The sequence below is a fragment of the Bubalus kerabau genome, chromosome 2, assembly GCF_029407905.1.
Source record: "Bubalus kerabau isolate K-KA32 ecotype Philippines breed swamp buffalo chromosome 2, PCC_UOA_SB_1v2, whole genome shotgun sequence".
Classification (NCBI taxonomy): domain Eukaryota; kingdom Metazoa; phylum Chordata; class Mammalia; order Artiodactyla; family Bovidae; genus Bubalus; species Bubalus kerabau.
Window position 1 is genome coordinate 65,530,418 of NC_073625.1, and position 12,772 is coordinate 65,543,189.

A 12,772-nucleotide genomic window follows, 5' to 3' on the forward strand; every position below is an offset into this window, starting at 1 on the left:
GTTCTGCATGAACTGGCTTCTACTTGCCTTGCCAGATGTGTCATATCCTTTCTCCCCTCTTTCTCATGTTCTACATGTTGACATCTCAGCTCAGAAGCACCAAGTTCTCTACAGATCTAGGGCCTTTGTTATACTTTTGTCTCAATTTCTAACCACCTCCCCTCACTTATCGTCCCATTAGGTCTTAGCTAAAATTTGACTTCTTCAAAGAAGCCATTTCCAAACTAGCTGCAAACACCATCTTTTAAGCTCCAATAGACAATTCTTTTCATTTATGTCTTTCATAATGGAGGTAAATGCTATTTAACATACAGATCTACACTCTAAGCCCTATGAAGAAAGAGACTTTGTCTGTCATGTTCATGGCAGGATTATCAACCATAGTACAGTATTCAGTTCATGAGAACCCCTTAGTAATCCTGTTTTATTTTGTTTTGCTTAGCTCAGTAACCTCCCAGTCTAAATTTATTCCTTGCCTTTAACAGGGTTTCTTCCCTAGAAGTTGATGTCAACAGAGTCTCTACCTTAACTTGGTGGTTCTCTCTGCCTACCCTCTATTCAAAGGCAAACCCATCTATTTACATGGATTTAACTAGTTATATGCTATGACTTAAAAATATATTTATTTCATGCTATGACTTAAAAATATATTTCTGACACATTTATCACAAGCTTCAGATTTGTATATCTAATTGCCTCCTAAGTATTTCCAACTAGATGTTATACAGATACTTCAAACTCAACATGTTCCAACCAAGCTCATTTTTTTCCCACTCCCCCACTCCCACACCTACCTATTCCTCCTACTCTTAACTTTTACAGTCTTAGTTAATGGTGCCATCATCCACCTAGTTTCCCAAAGCAGAAATCTAGTAGTCATTCTAAACTCCTGTCTACCCACACCTTTTCATTCACTATCTAATTATTCCTCCCACATCATTCTATAATCTTCTTCCCATTCCTACTACTACTGCCTAATCAGGTTTCCATTCTTTCTTACCTTGACTACTGACATAGCCTCCTAATAATAATAACTCTTTTTATCTCAATTTTGCCTTCCTTTGAAGCTTCCCCCACATAGAAGCCAGAATGACATACCTAAAATTCAATTTGACTATGGAGTTTCTCTGCTTAAAGCTCTTAAAGGCTTTCCTCAACCTTGTTATTCAGTTAACAGACTAGGCCATCTATAAGTTGACTCTTATTTACTTCCTCATGACTACCTTCTATAATCACCAATTTTCAATTACTATCAGAGACGTTACCTTCATCTTTAGCTTCCTTTATGCTGTCCTCAAGCCTGAAATGTCACTCAGTTCTTACCCGTCCTTCAAGATTAGATTCTGAGAACATTTCTTCCAGGAAGCCCAAAGCTCTGGTTTAAACTAGTTCACTCTGCTCTCCCACATCCCCCCACCACCCTTAGCAAACCTCTCATTACCACATAACTTCTCATTACCACATAACTGCCTATTCATAGACAGTCTCTCCCACTAAACCATCAAATCCTTGAGAACTGGCCCACTATAATATTTGTTTTTGTGCCCCAGGATGTAGTAGACGGCCTGGCACACGTTAGGTACCTAAAAATTGCTACAGCACTGTAATGTTTGTGCTCAGTTTGAATCTCTGTGGCAGAACCTTTTATCTATTTTTATCCTTTCTTTTATTCTGCTCAATTCCAATTTTATTCCTGGCAACTCTGTGCCCAGCTCAGTGATGACTTTTCTTAACTTCTCTTGCTAAGACAGAAAGAAGACCAATTGGAAACGGCTTTAAAAGAGGTTTATTCAATTGGGAAAAAGATGCTTTTGTCTTTTATTCATCCCCTCCTTTTGCCTGAAACATGTTCACAACGTCTAGAGTTCCAGGAGACATCATGTATCCTTGAACGCAAATCCATACTGTAAAGGATAGGAGTCTGGTAACCGAACGACCATGGAGCTTTCATACAAGCCTGAGATAACATTCTGTTAGACTTCTGTTACATGAGAGACTATGGTCCATACTTTGTTTAGCCTATCTGTGTCTTTGTTACTAGAAGCTGAATACAATAGTGGCAACCAGTTCTGAATAAAAATTTCTTCTTAGAGTAATATCATATGGCATCCCTTTTGTGTGGAATCTAAAAAGAAATGATACAAATGAACTTACTTACAAAACAGGAACAAACTCACAGACTTCAAGAAGGAGCTCATGGTTTCTGGGGTAGAGGGGGAAAAGGGTGGGGATGGATAGTTAGGGAATTCAGTTCAGTTCAGCTCAGTTCAGTCGCTCAGTTGTGTTCAATTCTTTGCGACCCCATGAGTTGCAGCATGCCAAGCCTCCCTGTCCATCACCAACTCCCGGAGTTCACTCAAACTCATGTCCATCAAGTCGGTGATGCCATCCAGCCATCTCATCCCTTGTCGTCCCCTTCTTCTCCTGCCCCCAATCCCTCCCAGCATCAGACTCTTTTCCAATCAGTCAACTCTTCGCATGAGGTGGCCAAAGTATTGGAGTTTCAGCTTTAGCAACAGTCCTTCCAATGAACACCCAGGACTGATCTCCTTTAGAATGGACTGGTTGGATCTCCTTGCAGTCCAAGGGACTCTCAAGAGTCTTCTCCAACACCATAGTTCAAAAGCATCAATTCTTTGGCGCTCAGCTTTCTTCACAGTCCAACTCTCACATCCATACATGACCACTGGAAAAACCATTGCCTTGACTAGACGGACCTTTGTAGGCAAAGTAATGTCTCTGCTTTTTAATATGCTATCTAGGTTGGTCATAACGTTCCTTCCAAGGAGTAAGCGTCTTTTAATTTCATGGCTGCAATTACCATCTGCAGTGATTTTGGAGCCCCCCAAAATAAAGTCTGACACTATTTCCACTGTTTCCCCATCTATTTCCCATGAAGTGATGGGACCAGATGCCATGATCTTCGTTTTCTGAATGTTGAGCTTTAAGCCAACTTTTTCACTCTCCTCTCACTTTCATCAAGAGGCTTTTTAGTTTCTCTTCACTTTCTGCCATAAGGGTGGTGTCATCTGCATATCTGAGGTTATTGATATTTCTCCCGGCAATCTTGATTCCAGCTTGTGCTTCTTCCAGTTAGGGAGTTGGGGATGGACATATACAGACTTCTGTGTTAAAAACAGAGAACCAACAAGGACCACTGGAACTCTGCTCAATGTTATGCGGCAGCCAGGATGGGAGGGGAGTTTGGGGGAGAATTGATATGTGTATATGTATGACTGAGTCCCTTCCCTGTTCACCTGAAACTAACACAACATCATTTGTTAATCGGCTATACTCCTATACAAAATAAAGGTTTTTTAAAAACAAGTTTCTTCTTAAATGATGCAACTGAAAACTAAAATTTATCATGAAAAAATGCTTAATTGGGACCATCTAGGATGAACACACTTCTAATTTTAAAGGTATTACTCTATTCAGCTTCATCTAAAAACTCGTGGGCTGGGCGACTTTTAATAGTTAGTGAGCTACTTTGTTTTTCCAACTGTTATTTAACTCGTTGACTTGACGCTTTAGTAGAGTTGGAGTTTCTGAGGTAATTACATGAGTAGCTTTTATAGTATTCTTATTCACAGCTAGTAACTATTATGGGGGTTTCATAGTGCCTCATTAAGAAATAAGGACAGAGTAATTAGAGTTCTTTCAAGGATTTATAACCAAGAAAGTATTAATAAACTATCATGTATTTACAAGTATCTATGTGCATGCACAAATATAAATCTTTATGTAGATAGAAAATATAAATTATTACTTTTTCACTTAGTCTCTCCATTTATCCAGTATAAAATAAAACAACACATATATACACACACCAAATTTCAAACAGACATTGGATCCTGGGTCTCTGACTTAACAAGTATCATACCTTGTGCTTCTAATGATGACTTAACCATTTGTTAATCTTGTTCCCACTCAGAGTGACTACAGGCCATTTTTATATCATATTAGCTCAGTTTAAACTCTACTTAGTGGCTACCTAGACACTGGCAGCACATGGCCTCTACACAGGCATTTAATGCTAACTTTTCAACAATTATCAATGCCCATTTTCTGAGAGGCTCTGACCTGCTTAGAGTCGGTACCACCAGCTGTTTCTATGTCACTGTTTAGCGCTCTCTCCAACCCAGGAGACGGTCATTCACTCTGTGCAATGATTTCTGCACATACTCACTCCCTCCTGCGCCATTTAAAGCCTGTGTAAGATAAAGCCTCGATTCAGCCTTGCTTTGTTTTTAAGGATAAATGATAGGATTTGAGATCAAATATTTTTAGACTGTAACACCATATCTTGACTCTGCTGTTTTGTACTTAATAGGTACACACATGACTTCAATAACAAGCAGGCTGTCCAATGTTAATTCATTCACTGACTTACTAGTATTGAGTGTCTGCTATGTGGTTAGCACTGCACTAGGTCAAAAATACTACACTGAGCAAAAACAGGTATTCTATCTAATTCCATGTTGTGGGGAAGACAGGTATTATGCAAACTATCACAGAAATGAGTTTATAATTGCAAACTGAGGTTAGTGCTAGAAGGAAAGGAATATGGTTCTATGAGTCTGCTAATCACAGATTAGCTTGTTTCAGACCAAGCACCCTAGCAAGTAAACTAGAAAAATGGAATTTTAAAAATCCATATGAATATGTCATAAAGCTACTGAGGCTATGACAGCTCATGGGGCTAAAATCCAAGAGAAGAGGGAAGTTCATGAGGTGAATCTGACAGTCAGAGTAACTCTCATGGAATTTGCTAATTCTCAGTGGAGGATCAGAAGATGAGCAGAGCTCCCTATAGTCTCATGAGGCTGGGGAACAAACGTTGAAGTTTCGGGCCCACAAAGAAACAGAGGCCTTGATCAACTCCATAGCTGTCCACTGAGAAAGGACAGCACTTACGAACTCCCTCCTCCATGACTCACTCATGGTACACCTCCAACCAGGACTCCAGATAGTCATGGCTCTTCCACTAGTGGATGGCTCAACATTTCAGTCTGGCTGTCTCTGAGACAATGATACTTCTGCTTATAAAGGTTGCTTCAGTCTTTTATTAAAATGTACTACTGAACATAGCAGTACTAGGAAGAAATTATGCTTTCATTCTATCCATGCTGCTCTCTGGACACACTTTGTAATGAAACCTTTGGTAAGATTCATCAGTTACTTCCTTTTTGCCCATTTACCCAGTGGCATGAACAAACTTAAATGGCATGAGAGGCAGTCTAAACTTCAGGTTAAATGAAATGATTGCTATATCCCAGGTGGAAACATCCCACTGTTCAATACTATAAAACTAAGTGCAGAAGAATGGAGACGGGAGGTAAAACATTTTTAATAAGGTACAATAGGAAGAATACCTAGTCTCACTTCTATCCTATCGTTTCCAAACCAATATATTCAATATATGGGAGAAATACTAAAATAATAAATAATAATATTATTATTTAATAAAAGTCTTAAAATTAATATAATAATAAATGATAAATTAATCATTAGCTAAAAAGAATATTATTGTAAGACTGTCCACTACTCAAAAGGTATTGTATCTCATCTATACCATGTTCAAGACTCCAGCTAGACCATGAATGTCTCTGGGCCCTGACGTACCTCAGACCACTTAACCACTATTTGCCCCACTTCTTTCACTATAAAATAAACTTCCTTGGTCAGAGGAAGGTTGGCTAGAATACTGTAACAGTTCATAAAAACAGTTAGTCCATAAACAGTGATACTAAAAGAAAAAAGTTGAGAGGAAAGGCAAATTAAACTTTAAAGCATCACAGCCCCCTCTATCGGAGAAGGCAATGGCACCCCACTCTAGTACTGAGCAACTTCACTTTCACTTTTTACTTTCATGCATTGGAGAAGGAAATGGCAACCCACTCCAGTGTTCTTGCCTGGAGAATTCCAGGGACGGGGGAGCCTGGTGGGCTGCCGTCTATGGGGTCGCACATAGTCGGACACAACTAAAGCGACTTAGCAGCAGCAGCAGCAGCCCCCTGCATGATGGCAAGCAGCTAGCTTGCCTCCCTGGGGTATGGTATGACACTGCAAGCTAAAGGCTGGTACCCATTCCTGGGAAGTACAGCCAGGTCAGAGTTTTGAGGAGTCCACGTTTTAATACCTGTCACCAAATGCACTTTGATCCATACTAAGTAGTCTTGGGAAAAAAGCTGGGCAGTGTAAATGGAGTAAAATCATCTTGTTTCCCTGAATTAAAAGCCTATCCACAGTGACCTTTTGCTGGTCATTCACACAGAACAAATTCAGTTACACTTTGGAACCTCATTGAAACAGGTTCAGTCATGTCTTCTCTCAAACTTTGTGGTCAGTCTTACAATTCTGTTTCTTTTCGGTCCCTGACAATATGATTATATCATTAGCACTGCCCATTGATCAATATAGATACTTACCCTCAGGCTTTCTACTAATAAAGTGAACAAGAAGATAAATTGTTTGACTTACGTCCACTAGGAGAATTTTCTGTATCCACTGTCCTGCAGGGCCACTTCTAAGACAGCAAGTTATAGTGATCTACTCCTTGCTGGTGCAAATTTGTGCAGTTCAGTTCAGTCACTCAGTTGTGTCTGACTCTTTGCAACCTCATGGACTGCAGCACACCAGGCCTCCCTGTCCATTACCAATTCCCAGAGTTTACTCAAACTCACATCCATTGAGTTGATGATGCCATCCAACCATCTCATCCTTTTTCATCCCCTTCTCCTCCCACATTCAACCTTTCCCAGCATCAGGGTCTTTTCCAATGAGTCAGTTCTTCCTATCATGTGCCCAGAGTATTAGAGTTCCAGCTTCAGCATCAGTCCTTCCAATGAATATTCAGGACTGATTTCCTTTAGGATAGACTGGTTGGATATCCTTGCAGTCCAAGGGACTCTCAAGAGTCTCCTCCACCACAGTTCAAAAGCATCAATTCTTCGGCGCTCAGCTTTCTTTATAGTCCAACTCTCACATCCATAAATGACTACTGGAAAAACCATAGCCTTAACTAGACAGACCTTTGTTGGCAAAGTAATGTCTCTGCTTTTTAATATTCTGTCTAGGTTGGTCATAACTTTCCTTCCAAGGAGTAAGCGTCTTTTAATTTAATATCTGCAATCACCATCTGCAGTGATTTTGGAGCCCCCAAAAATAAAGTCTGACACTGTTTCCACTGTTTCCCCATGAATTTGCCATGAAGTGATGGGACCAGATGCCATGATCTTAGTTTTCTGAATGTTGAGTTTTAAGCCAACTTTTTCACGCTTCTCTTTCATTTTCATCAAGAGACTCTTTAGTTCTTCACTTTCTGCCATAAAGGTGGTGTCATCTACATATCTGAGGTGATTGATATTTCTCCCAGCAATCTTGATTCCAGCTTGTGCTTCATCCAGTCCAGCATTTCTCATGATGTGCTCTGCATATAAGTTAAATAATCAGGGTGACAATATACATATTTGACATACTCAAATATGTATATTGATATACTCCTTGACATACGCCTTTCTTGATTTGGAACCAGTCTGTTGTTCCATTTCCAGTTCTAACTGTTGCTTCTTGACCTGCAAACAGATTTCTCAGGAGGCAGGTCAGGTGATCCTGTATTCCCATCTCTTTAAGACCTATTTTTAACCAGATTCAAATATTTCCTTCTTTAGTCAGTTGATTTGAAGTAATTTTCCCATGAGAGTGGAGTGTGGTACAGCAGTAGGAGGGAAGGTGAGAGTTAAAACTACTTATGCAACTTATTTCTTATCCTTTACACCTGCATGGACCTCATCCTGAATATATTGCTTTCACTTGTTGACAGAGGACTTCAGGCCATGTCTAACATCAGTGTTGGTTTCAAATCCTTCACTGCTTACTGTGTAACTTCTTTTCTTCATCTTATTGGTAAAGAAATAATCCAAACTGCCTCAACTTCATGCTTCTGATCTCCTCCTACCATTATCACCTTGGCTCACCCGACTCCAGCTACTCTCTGCCTCCATCAAGCCAGTCCTGTTCATGACCTCTGCTCTTCTTATTTCCACCTAGAATATTTTTGCTCTGGAAATGCACGAGCTATTTCAACACCTACTTCAGGCCATGGATCAAACAATACTTTCTTGGTGACAACATTCCCTGACAAACCTTTTTAAAAGTTAAACCCTAGGACTTCCCTGGTGGTCCAGGGATTAAGACTCTGAGTTTCCAATGCAGGGGACTCAAATTTGATTCCTGGTCAGGGAACTAAGATTACATATGCTGTGCAGCTAAAAATAATTTTAATAAATAAAAATTTTTAAATGAATCAATAAAATCAATTTTTAATGAAAAAATAAAATTAAAAAAAGTTCCCACCCTGGTAATCTTAATTTATCCTGATTTTTCTCCTTACGCAGATCACCTTCTAATATACTGTGTGTTTCAGTGTATTTGCTTATCCTCTATTTTCCTCTATCAGACTACCAGTTACAGGAAGGAATTTTCATCTGCTTAGTTTATTGCTATGTCTCCAGTGCCCGGAAAACTGTGAACATATGGGATATTCAATAAATATTTTAATGAAAGAACAAGTGAATGAATCTTACCCCTCAAAGTCCTAAAAATTTTTAAATTTTGTTTGAGAGTATTCCAATGAATTGAAAACAAACAGTATTGTAATAAATGAATATGTCTGATTTCATTCATTCATATGTATTTATTATAAGAAACTCCTCCTTGCACCATTTGTTTTCTCCTTTTTTTCCCCCTACAGTCTTCCAATCTACATATATTATAAAAATTTTGTGTGAGGAGAAATCAGTTCAGATTGTGCTATTTCCCCAACATCTGCTGGTTTTGAGAATAATAATGCCACTGGTTGTTTCTGATACAAACACAGTGTAAGGCTTTGTTTCTTAGTCAACCGAGCAAGCAAACAATGAGAATTACTCCCAGCTTGAAGAGGCACACTGAATCCAGAATCTCAATTAATGTCCCCATCACGCTAAAATCAACATGATCTAAAATTATCAGTTCCCCTTTGGCCTTACTCCCTCAGAATCCACACACACACACACACATGCATACAATTTTAATGTAAACTAACAAAGTTATTTTTATGTGGGAATTCTTTCATCTCGGAGTTTTGTTTTTAAACTGGTCCCCAGAGTATGCCGGGATGTGACAGCAGTTAAAGCTTTGTAACAGAGTGAGGGATAATGACAGGATAGAAGAAAACTGGCTTCCCTCAGCCAGATAAATCCTTTAGACAGGCCTCATGCTGCTGCTGCTGCTAAGTTGCGTCAGTCGTGTCCGACTCTGTGCAACCCCACAGACAGCAGCCCACCAGGCTCCTCTGTCCCTGGGATTCTCCAGGCAAGAATACTGGAGTGGGTTGCCATTTCCTTCTCCAATGCATGAAAGTGAAAAGTGAAAGTGAAGTCACTCAGTCATGTCCGACTCTTCGCGACCCCATGGACGGTAGCCTACCAGGCTCCTCCATCCATGGGATTTCCCAGGCAAGAGTACTGGAGTGGGGTGCCATTTTCTTCTCCAAGACAGGCCTCATAAAGGACTCATTAAGGATATAGAGGCAAAAGGAAAGTATATCATCAGAGAAAAAAGGAGGGCTGCCTTGCTGGGAGCCTCATGGGCCGTGTTAAAGACTTAGAATTTCGCTCTGAATGAGATGGAAAGCCATCTGAGGGTCTTTGAAAAGTTCATCTGTGATATTCTGCTGGGAACAGACTGAAGGGGAACCAAAGCTGGAGAAAGGAGATCAGTTAGGAGGCTATGACAATAATGCAGAACAGACAGAACAGTGATCTGAATTGAGACCACAGCAAAGGACCAACTGTACAGGAGTGGAGAGAGTTTTTGAAAGCAGGGCCAACAAGATTTGTTGCCAGATCAGATGTGGGTTGGGACAGAGAGGAGTCAAGAGTGACTCTGAGGTTTTTGTCCTGAGCAACTAGAGGAATGGAATAATCACTGAGAAAAAGTCAAGAAGAAAAACAAGCTTGAAGTTAGTAGCATGAGGTGAAGGGGAATATTAGGAGTTCAGTGATGGATGTGTTAATGGTCAATGAATGGGTCATATGAATCTGGCAGTCAAGGGCAAGCTCTAGGCTGCAGGTGGAAATTTCCAAGTCTTCAGCATATAGATGATACTGAAAATCATGGACTGGATGAGATCAATGGAATGCACACCAATAGAAAAGATTTCCAAGCTGCTCTGGAAGGCAATATGGCAACTCCTCAAAGATTAAACATTAGAGTTACCCTGCATGCATGCTCAGTTGCTCAGTCGTGTCCAACTCTTTGCGACACTAATGGACTGTAGCCCACCAAGCTTCTCTGTCCATGGGGATTCTCCAGGCAAGAATGCTGGAGTGGGTTGCTATGCCCTCCTCCAGGGGATCTTCCTGACCTAGGGATGGAACTCGCGTCTTCTGCATTGCAGGCAGATTCTTTACCCACTGAGTAACCTGGAAAGCTAGAGTTACCCTATAATCTAGCAAATCCACTATTAGGTATATATCCAAGAGAAATGAAAACATGCGTATAAAATATTGGACAACATGTAAAGGCACTGATCCTCCTGCAGTTGAAAAATTCAAGTATAACTTTATTATCAGTCCTCCATATCCATGATTCCACATCCTCAGATTCAACCAAACATGAATTAGGCATTACTGTAGTACCTGTTTATTGAAAAAAAAAGTTCACATATAAGTGGACATGTGCAGTTCAAACCTGTGATATTCAAAGGTCAACTGTGTATCAATGATCACAGCAGGAGTATTTGCAAGAGTCAAAAAGTGGATACAACTCAACTATTAACTGATAATGGGTAAAGTGTGGTATATCCATACAATGGAATGTAGTTTGGAAATCAAAAGGAATGAAGTATGTGCTACAATGTGCATGAACCTTGAAAACATTATGCTGGTGAAAGAAGCCAGTCCCAAAGGACCACATATCGCATGAGTCCATTTATATGAAAGTATAAATTTTCATACATCCAGAGTAAGCAAATTTGTAGAGGCAGTGGTTGCCTAGGGCTGGGAATGGGGGGATGAAAAGCTAAGTAGATGGTAAAAACTAAGGGACAAGGGGTTTCTTTTGAGGGCAATGATAGTGTTCTAAAATTGATTATGGTAAGCATAGAACAATTTTGTAAATATACTGAAAGCCATTGAATTGTACACTTCAAGCGGTTGAATTGTATGCTATGTGAATTATAGCTCAGTAATACTATCCAAAAAATAAAGAAGGAAAGAAAAGAAAAGAAACAGAGGAGAGTTCCAAGGTTTGAATCCTGAAGCCATCAGAATTTTGGGGATTAATGAGCCTTTTTAGAGAGGCTTCCCTGGGGGCTCAGATGGTAAGGAACCCAACTGCCAATGCAGGAGACATAATAGATGTGAGTTTGATCCCTGGGTTGGGACGCTCCCCTGGAGGAGGGCTTGGCAACCCACTCCAGTATTCTTGCCTGGAGAATCCCATGAACAGAGGAGCTGGTGGGCTACAGCCCATGGGGTCACAAAGAGCCAGACACAACTGAGCAAGTGAGTATGTACGCACAACATTCATTAGACATCCAGGAGGAAGTTTAGAGTAGGGAGTTAGAGGTGTGACTCTGGAGATGAGAAAGGTCTGAGCTTGAAAAATAAATCTGAAAGCCCTTAGTATATAGATAGTATTTTAAACCATTGTATTAGGTGAGATCACCTAGAAAGTGAGTGTAGAAAATATACAGCTCTGAGGCTGAGTCCAGGGCATGCCAACATTAGAGGCTGGGGATATATAGAGGAACCACAGCACAGGGCACTGAGCAAAGGATCCTGAAAAGGAGTAGCCAAAAAAGTAAGAAAAGCCGAGAGTACAGTGTCCTAAAAGTCAAGTGAAGAAAATACCTAAGGGAAGAGCGATCATCTGTCAAATCCTGACAAGAGCTCAAGTGAGAGGAAAAGTAAGAGCAAACACTGGTGTTAGCTATGTGAAACTCAATGGAAATTTGACCAGAACTGTTTTGTAGGAGTCCCAAGAATGAATCCCTGATTAGAAAATAGGAGATGAGCAAACTGCAGATAACAAGTAGATAGAACCATTGAGAAGATGTGCTTGTCACAGAAGCAGGAAAAATGGCCCTGTAACTAAAGTGAAATAGAGCCCAGAATTTTTTTTTCTGCCTATATTGGAAGAAGTAGTAGCATTTTATAAGTTTCTTGAAAATCAGCAGGTAACAGAGAAAACATGATTTTACAGAAGAGAGAAGCCAACTGCTGATGTGTGGTCCTTAAACATGTGACAGGGGGTGGGAACTGGTGAGCCAGTGGAAGGGACTGGCCTCAGCTAAAAGACTGTGGCAAGTTTACCTGTTGTGAGGAAAGAGAATATATGGACACAGAGTATGCAGCTGGGTAGACGTGATACACACTACAACTGTTCTGGGACCTTTTATTATCCCAGTAAAACAGGAAACAAGGTCTCAGCAGAGAGTAAAGGTGGGGCAGGAAACATGGAGGAGAGAAAATAAAGAAGAAAACAGTCTTTGGGCAATAGCAAGTGGAGAACTAGAGACATGCAGTATCACTGTCAGTTATTAAGTGACCATTGTGGTTAATACTGAGTTACGAGTAAGGCCAGTCATCAAGGTGGTGTTTTTCTCCAGACCTGTTCAACCATATGATGGTAGGTCCTAATAAAGGAGAATTGGCTTCAACCAGCATTGAGATTAATAAAAGAGGGAAATGTTCACAATTTTGTAAAAAAGAGAGACGAGATT